The following is an 8,796-nucleotide window of genomic DNA, read 5'->3' on the forward strand; positions in this document are numbered from 1 at the left end:
ATTTGGATGATATTAACGTTCCCGAACCGGAACATGAAGATGAAGATCAACAATTAAATATCCCAGATGCGAGGGAAAAGCGAAAGGCCAAAAAATAAGCAAAATGTTGGTATCACTTTAAGTTGATTTCAACGGAAAAAGTCGTTGATGGCCTTGCAGAATCTAAAGCAGTATGTAAATAATACCAACAAAGATTGGCATGGCAAAAAGGAATTGGTACCACTCATCTCAACCGCCACTACAAATCATGTGCAGCCAGACATGGACTTCTTCCAGTTGATCAAACACAATTACAATTTGGTAGTCTAGGCGTCGATTCTATAACTTCACCCCTATCCACGTGGGTGTATTCGGAGGACGAGACTCGAACTGGAATAGTGAAATTTGTTGCTGCCACTGAGTTGCCTCTGGCTATTACAGACAACCAACACTTCGTCTCGTTTGTGAAAGAATATCTACAACCGAGGTACGTTGGAGTAAGTCGAAACACTCTTCGTGCCGATACAATAAATTATTTCAATAATTCAACGCTATTTGTTGAGAGCTTATTCGATACAGGATGTGAGTCATTGCCACATCATGGAGAATCGTCTAGGACGCCACAAAGTCAATTTCCAAATGAATTTGCCGGTCTAAATGACATACCGATACCTGAAGATGTTCACATTCACGGTCAGGGAAACCACACTCCAATTAATTTGGATTATATTAACGTTCCCAAAGCGGAACATGAAGATGAAGATTAGCAATTAAATATCCCAGATTAATAATATATCTAATGCTATTATCAGTATTGTTAGAGAATATCATTGTGAGAGTAAAATTCGATCTTTTGCTTTTGATAATGCTAGCGTTAATAAGGTAGTCGTCAATAAATTGTGTAGGACACTTCAACCTGATTTTGGTGGGTATTTGTTTCATATTCGTTGTGTGTGTCATATCTTGAATTTAATTGTGCAAAATGGTTTAAAACATATAAAGGATGAACTTCAAAGGACTAGGAATGCATTAGTTTATATTATGATCTCTTCTAGTAGAAAACAAACATTTGAAGATTTTTGTGCCGAACTAGGGGTGATGACAGCTAAAACATTTGTTAGCGACGTAGGTCATAGATGGAACCCTACATACTTGCTATTAAAATCATGTGAAGGTTTCGAAAATTTAATAACTGATTTTTATAATAATAGACATGTTAGAAGTGATGATGATGGTATGTTAAATGAATCCGATTGAATTTTAGCTTTGAAAGTTAAACGATTTTTGACATCTTTTTATGAGACCACAAATATTTTATCCGACGTTTATTATCCCACAAGTTGTATGGTGCTTGAACGCCTTTATATAATTGCAAGAACATTCCATAAATATAAAAATAATCCTACTTTTAGTGAAATTTTAATTGTTATGGAATTAAAATTTAGAAAATATTGGGAAGAACTGCCTATGTTATTTCCTTTAGCATGCGCAATGGACCCCCGATATAATATTTCGGAAACTAAATATGTAATTGATCAAATCAATAAAGTGTTAATACTTGATACACCTATCACCTATAAGAATTTAGAGCAAACATTATGTGGAATGTATGATTTATATGCGGAAAGAGTGGGTGCAAATGTTAGTCGGGTACCCTCTGCTGCACCTACTCCTTCTGCTGAAATTGAAGAAGATGCTGCGAAAATAATGAATTTCAGGGCATTAATACATTTAGATATGATGCAACTACATTGTGTTCATCTAGTGCCATGTCGTCTACATCTGCATCTCATCAAACATCGATCGAAACTCAAAATACGATGCCTGCCGAATTAATTGATTATTTCAATCATAATATGCCAACAGACAGAAGAATTAAAAAAAACTTCAGAAGAAGTAATTGAATTCTGATGAAAGTATGAAAGACGTTGGCCAATTATTTCTGCAATTACGAAAGATCTATTGACACCTCCGGTTAGCACTGTTGCTTCGGAGTCTGCTTTTAGTGCAAGTAAAAGGGTTTTGACTGATGTCAAGAGCCGACTGAAAGAAGATGTTTTGGAAGCGTTAATGTGTGTGAAGGATTGGCAGGACGCTCATTTTCGACTACAAGATAAATACGCTGAAATTACATGTCGTCAGGTAAGTGATATTTGATTTAATTATATTAATCAAATTTTTTTTATTTTTTAATCGTTAAATTTAATTTTCTTTAAAAAATTGTACACGTTACAACAAGTTGTTCATGTACAATTTTTAACTCCGCCTACTTAAAATTGATGTGGCCGGTCCCAAACCCGGATAAAGGCGAAGGGATTACATTTTATTAACTTTAAAAAGAAATAAAAAAAATATTTTTTGTAAATGTATTTCAAAAACTAATTCGTTTTCATTATATAAATATTTTATACTTTATAAAAAGTATTACAAATTACAATATGATATAAATAAAAAAAAATAAAAACTTGTTCTCGTTAAATTATTTGTATTTTTTAACACTTTTTATTTTTAAAACTCTATTATTTATTAACTTTAAAATGAAATCAAAAAAAAATATTTTTTGTAAATGTATTTCAAAAAATAATTCATTCTCGTTAAATTATTTGTATTTTTTAACATTTTTTATTTTTAAAACTCTATTATTTATTAACTTTAAAATGAAATCAAAAAAAAAATATTTTTTGTAAATGTATTTCAAAAAATAATTCATTTTCATTATATAAATATTTTATACTTTATAAAAAGTATTACAAATTACAATATGATATAAATAAAAAAAATAAAAACTTATTTTCATTAAATTATTTGTATTTTTTAACACTTTTTATTTTTAAAACTCTATTCTTTATTTTATATATATTAAAAAAAATAGGCAAGCCCACGAGCTCGTGGGCCAAGCCGAGCCGAGCTCGCCCAATTTCAACGAGCCAAGCCCGAGCTCAGCTCGCCACGAGCACCAGCCGAGCTCGTGGCATTAAGGGTCGAGTCAGCTCGGCTCGGCCCATTGCCAACCCTACAATCGTGACATGTAAATTTGAGAATTAAAACCAGTACGAGCACTGAGATTCAAACAATTTAAATAACTAAAACACAAATAAAGGATAATAACCCTAAATAAAAATAGAAATAAAAAAATTTTGCTAGCAAAATAAAAATTGAGTTCGAATTAGTGCCTCGAGAAATAAAATTAAACTAAACTCAATCCCCAGTAACGGCGCCAAAAACTTGTTGGGGAAATTATTTCTTTCGATTTTAAACCACAGCAAGTGTACGGTTCGTTAACAAGTAATAAAATGAATTCAATGAGTCCGAATATCATCCCACAAAGATTGATTAGTTCAAATTTTATCTACCTTAGCCTTAACCGAAACTAAATTACCAAAGTGAATGTAAACATAATTGAACCTCAATTATGCAAATTTTTTATGATTAAATTGAAATTAATATGCCAAATAATAAATTAAACTCAAGAATGAAATCTAAAAGTTGAGAACGCACTTGTTATAATTATTAGGAATGAAATACACAGGGATCACGATTTCCCATGCAAAACTCTAGTTTCGCAATATAACAACATAATTCAATTGTTGATGAATCAATATTCCTAAGTCTATCCAATACTCTCTCTCGAGATATATCAAACCTATTTCTACATACCACCGGCCTATATTTCTATGACAAGTGCATATGTAAAAATGCATGTAATTTTATGAACACTTAAAGATTCACGTAGGGCATAACGGTATATTTCTATCCCCTATCGGACCCTACGATGATTTATATTATGTCGAATATATTCCAATTCTCTCGAATGCAAGAATAAATCACCCAAACTCACACAATTACGAGCCCTTAATTGTTGAAACAATAAATGCATATAAATCATTCAAAACAAAAGAAATATGTTTTAATGTCAAATTGCAAAACTAGAAAATTAAAGATCCAACTACATGATACATCGATCTCCTAGCATAATAAAAATCTAGCCTAGCATAATGGGAAATAATGAAAAACAATAATTAAAACCAAGGAAGAACATCACCCAATTGATTCTTGAAATGAAATCTTGAATCTTGAAGTGGACTGCCTTGTTTTTACCTTGTTCTTCCTCTCCAAGTCCTCCAAAATTGTGTATATTCCCCCCCCCCCCCTTTATGTTTCAGGGTCGTCTGGTATTTATTGGAGGCGGAATTAGGTCAAGGAAGTCGCCTAAAACTTTACTAAATCGTGTTTGAGTCGAATAAGGAAACCTGAGATTTCGTCACATTTTTATACCATGCAACCGCATGGTATAAAGCCATGCTACCGCATGGTTCAGAAGTTTCAGCCCAGATTTTTCCCTGTACTGCCTTGTGCGACCGCAAGGAATTATAACCATGCGGCCGCATTGTTATAAAAAAAATTTCGTCCGGCAATTTTCAGTATTTTGGTCATAACTTTCTCTCTCAATCTCAGATTGAAGTGATTCAAAGTGCATTGGGAAGAAAACTCAAAGATCTACACTTTTAATAGAAATAGGCTTCCTCAAATTCTGATGTTTACTATGCCAAAAAATGGATCTCAAGTAGAGACTAAAAATCACGAGTATAATTTTTTCGCCTGAAAGTTGATACTTGATAATACTTCGACCATATTTCACCTCTTGACTCCTTTCCTCATCCAATTGACCTCTAACACTCTTGAATCTTCATTCCATTTCCCGTCTCATCTATGAAATATTTGCAACTTGGTCCCCAAACTATCACTTTGCTCCATTTTAGTCTTTTTTCGACTCTTTTCTTCTGAATTTCACCATGTTCATCGATGTTCCCTACAATTCACATGAGATTAAGTTACAATTCAATCATTTTGTTCATTATTAAGTCATGTTTTTTACCTAAATAAGTGTGCAAAAACACACTTATCAGATACATCAAAGAAAATAGAAAATCATTTGAAAAGAAATCTTATTTCTCGTAACCTGAATTTTTTTATACTCGATTTTTACATATATTCTGAAGTACTTTTGAGAGTTCTGAAAATTATTTGTGATTGCTGCACAAGTGATTTACGATCATTGTATCCTAAGAGTAATTATCCATGGATGTCACAACAGTTATCGACGAGCAATTTTACTTTAGGACATTGTGCTGTCACGAGACTCGATCGGACGATAAGTTTTAAAATTTTACATTTTATGTTCTGAACGTTATTGCAACTAATTATTTTTCTAACAATCTCCACATCTACAATGAGAATATCTATGAAGAAGAGAAAACCCAGACGAAGAAAAGTGAGCCCAAAACAGATCTATGAAGAAGATAAAATTGGAATTCGGTGGTTTTGTGCTTATCAGAATCTACCTTTCCCAATCTCATCTCAACACATTCATTCCCTTTCAAATTTCAACAGAATAAAAAAGTCATAAAACTACTACACTAATGCATCAATGGCGGTGTGAATATGTGTGTGTGTGTGTGAGAGAGAGAGAGATCTAGGTAAAGGTTTTGAAATTAGTTAATCAACCTGCAAATTCGGGTTAATTACTAATCCTGCCTTATTTGATAGTACAATTTTTAATAAAATTAAAATATATTTTTTACATATATAAAAATATAATTCACACCTGATTTTTGAATAAAATTAATGAAAACTTGATTGGTGATAATATAATTTTAAATCCATGTTTACCCATAATTTCCTCAAGGGAAAAATTTATAAGTAAGAGGTCAACTATCATCTATTTCAAAACTAAGAGTAAAGGTTTCAAATTTCTAAAATCATATGTTAATTAAAAATTATTTATAATTTAATTAATTAATTAATTAGATATTTTATTAATTAAACATATTAAGGTCACAAATCTATACAATTTGATCACAAATGACCTATTTAATTAATCACATATTATTTTTTAGTTAGAAATCAGAATTTTTATATATCACAAATTATTATGAGGTTACAATTCAAAAAATTTATAAGTCACGATTTGTTCATCGGTTACAAATAAAAAAGTTATATGTTACAATTTATTTATTGGTCACAAATGACAAATATTATAAGTTACAACTCATTGGACAATCACAAATTATCAAATCTTCGTTCACAAATTAATAATTTTTTAGGTTACATATTATTTTTTTGTCACAATTTATCTTTTTTATTGGTCACAGGTTAACCAATTTGATAATCACAATCAATCAAATAATTTGTGGCCACCATAAACACTTATGACTACCACCTCACCATTGTATCCAGAAGCACCACCACCACCGTTGCCACCAGAACCACCACCACGACATCCTAAAAACGATTACCAACCAACAAAATAGTACAAATTCTACTGCTATGAATGCAAAAACTATGAATGCAAGAAAAAGCCAATTGTAACCCTTGTAACAAATGACCATATCCCAATTCATCGCCATCATCTTACCTCACCATCATCACCTAACCACAAACGCCATCACCTTGCCACCACAAATATTAAGGATTAAACGACTACCACCACCTCCTCACCAATCCCACCACAACCACTACCACCAACCCCTCACCATGATCGAACATCACTACCTTACGACAACCTCCTCACCATTACCACCATTCAGAAAAGAACAACCACATTTTTGCAAAACTAATACCTTCCACCAAAAACAACCACTACTTTACAATCAACCCAACAATAGCGACCACCGCGGTTTATGAGCTGGGTTTAGAACATCGTGAGATAGTTCAGTACATATCTGGTATGGGTGTTAGAGCATTGAGAGGAGCCAGCACCATCACCATCATATGTGCCGTCACCACCACCGTAGCCTAACAGCATCGTCACCACCTAAAATCAATAGCCCTCATATCTCAAATCTACAGCCCAGTCAACTAATTACACATTACCATTTCCACCATGACTCTCCATCCACAAAGCCCCCCACCTACCAACTCAAACCAAGATCAACAATATTGATTCGCATAGCCAAAAGAAACATCTAACATCCCGATCGACAAATTGAAACATCTAAATCGGCCAATTGAACCAACCCCTACCACCCATCCACACACAGATAACGGCGGTGTCTATCATCACTGGTGATGTTGTAGCGGGTATGGTGGTGGTGAAAGGATGAGTTTATGGCAAAGAAATCTCCCTCACAATGGTCATAGCCTCCACCGTCGCCTCAACCTCCATAACCTCCTTCACGACATCCGCCATGGAATCCAGTGCCTTTGGGACTGAGCTTTGTTTACAGTGATGTTACTACCATCAAAATCCTAGCCCATTTGAACTTCCACATATGATCCAAATAACCCTAGATTCAACTTTTATGAACACCACAAATATCATGCCTCTGCGCGTATGCCTCTGCGATGATGGTTTCCCAATGAAGAGATAGAAGAGTGGGATGAAAGAGAGATGAAAGTTTTTGATGGGTGGGGTGATGGCGAGGAGAGGATGGGGGTGATTTGTTAATAATGTTTTTATTTAATATTTATTAAATAATCAATTATAATATGGATTTGAAATATGAAACTTAAAATATGATTTATGAAATTCAAACTTCAAAAGCAGGTTTAGACGTAATTTCCACTTTCCTCAATTAGAAATTAGAAGCTGATATTGGACTAGTCCAAGTAGGAGATTGTGGATTAATGTACTAAGTCCAATTGTTTAGCTGTTTTCCTATTGTGAGCAGAAGTGAATCAATTTGATTAATTGACTTTGGGCTGATTGGTATTTGGGCTCACAAATCCTAATAGGATTAGGATTGGGAAAATAATATGTCAACAGGTGTTTAAAAATTACAATTTATAAATCAAGTATGAAGTTTATTTGTTTAAATATCAGGTATTAATTTAATTATTTATATTAATAATAATATTAATATAATCTATCCATCCCCACCCCAAACCCTAATATTTCTCTCTATTTTCCTTCTCTCTTTACATCTCTCTTTTTTTTTTCCTTTTAAAATATTGAATCGCCGTCGGCAACGACTACAGCATGACACTATAAATCTGCTTGAGGTGGTTTTCATGTCGTCATCATATGGTGATAACGAGATGAAGTGGTGAGATGTTGGCGGTGTAGTGGTAGTGTTGATGCTGCTTGTAGTAGTGGTGAAGTCCGGCAGCTGAGATTTATCATGGCTGTTGATCTAAGATGAGTGGAAAATAGGGTTGTAATTTGTAGCATAAGATAATAAAAAATTATCGCATTAATATATCAAATCACTAATCGCCATATGTATGCAACATATGACAACTATGATAGTAAGCGACTGCAAATAATATTACTCATTTCAACAATATTATTTATTTTAGACCTTCATTTTTCCTTTTTCAAGAAACATTTAATGTTTTCTTTTCATATTTTATTTAATCTATTTTTTATATATCAATTATAGGTTAATTTAAATATGATTTAAATAATCTAAGGACTAGAATATTGAAATCATGTAATTTATTAAATGCAATCATTATTATATTAAATATAAATTTATTGTCAAACATTTACTCTCTAAAATAAAGAGAAATTCTTGAAAATGATCTTATGATTTGAATAATTAAATCAAAACTGGAGTTCTTTGTAATCAAGTTTTACCAAGGAAGATAAATGTGGCATTGGTTGTTTATCTACACTTACCTTAAAATAGAGTATCAGTCATTTACTGTTCATTCTAGTGGAGGAGGTTTCACACTGCTTTTCTCAAACTGGTTCCCCACTATTCCCTATGTGGTTTCTTACTGTTTTCGTAGGTGAATAATTATCTTCTTCCATAACCTTTCCATTTCCTGACACTTTCCCTTTCCTTTTACTTTTTCTTTCCCTCTAGCAACTCC

The sequence above is a fragment of the Olea europaea genome, chromosome 1 (assembly GCF_002742605.1).
Source record: "Olea europaea var. sylvestris chromosome 1, O_europaea_v1, whole genome shotgun sequence".
Taxonomy (NCBI): domain Eukaryota; kingdom Viridiplantae; phylum Streptophyta; class Magnoliopsida; order Lamiales; family Oleaceae; genus Olea; species Olea europaea.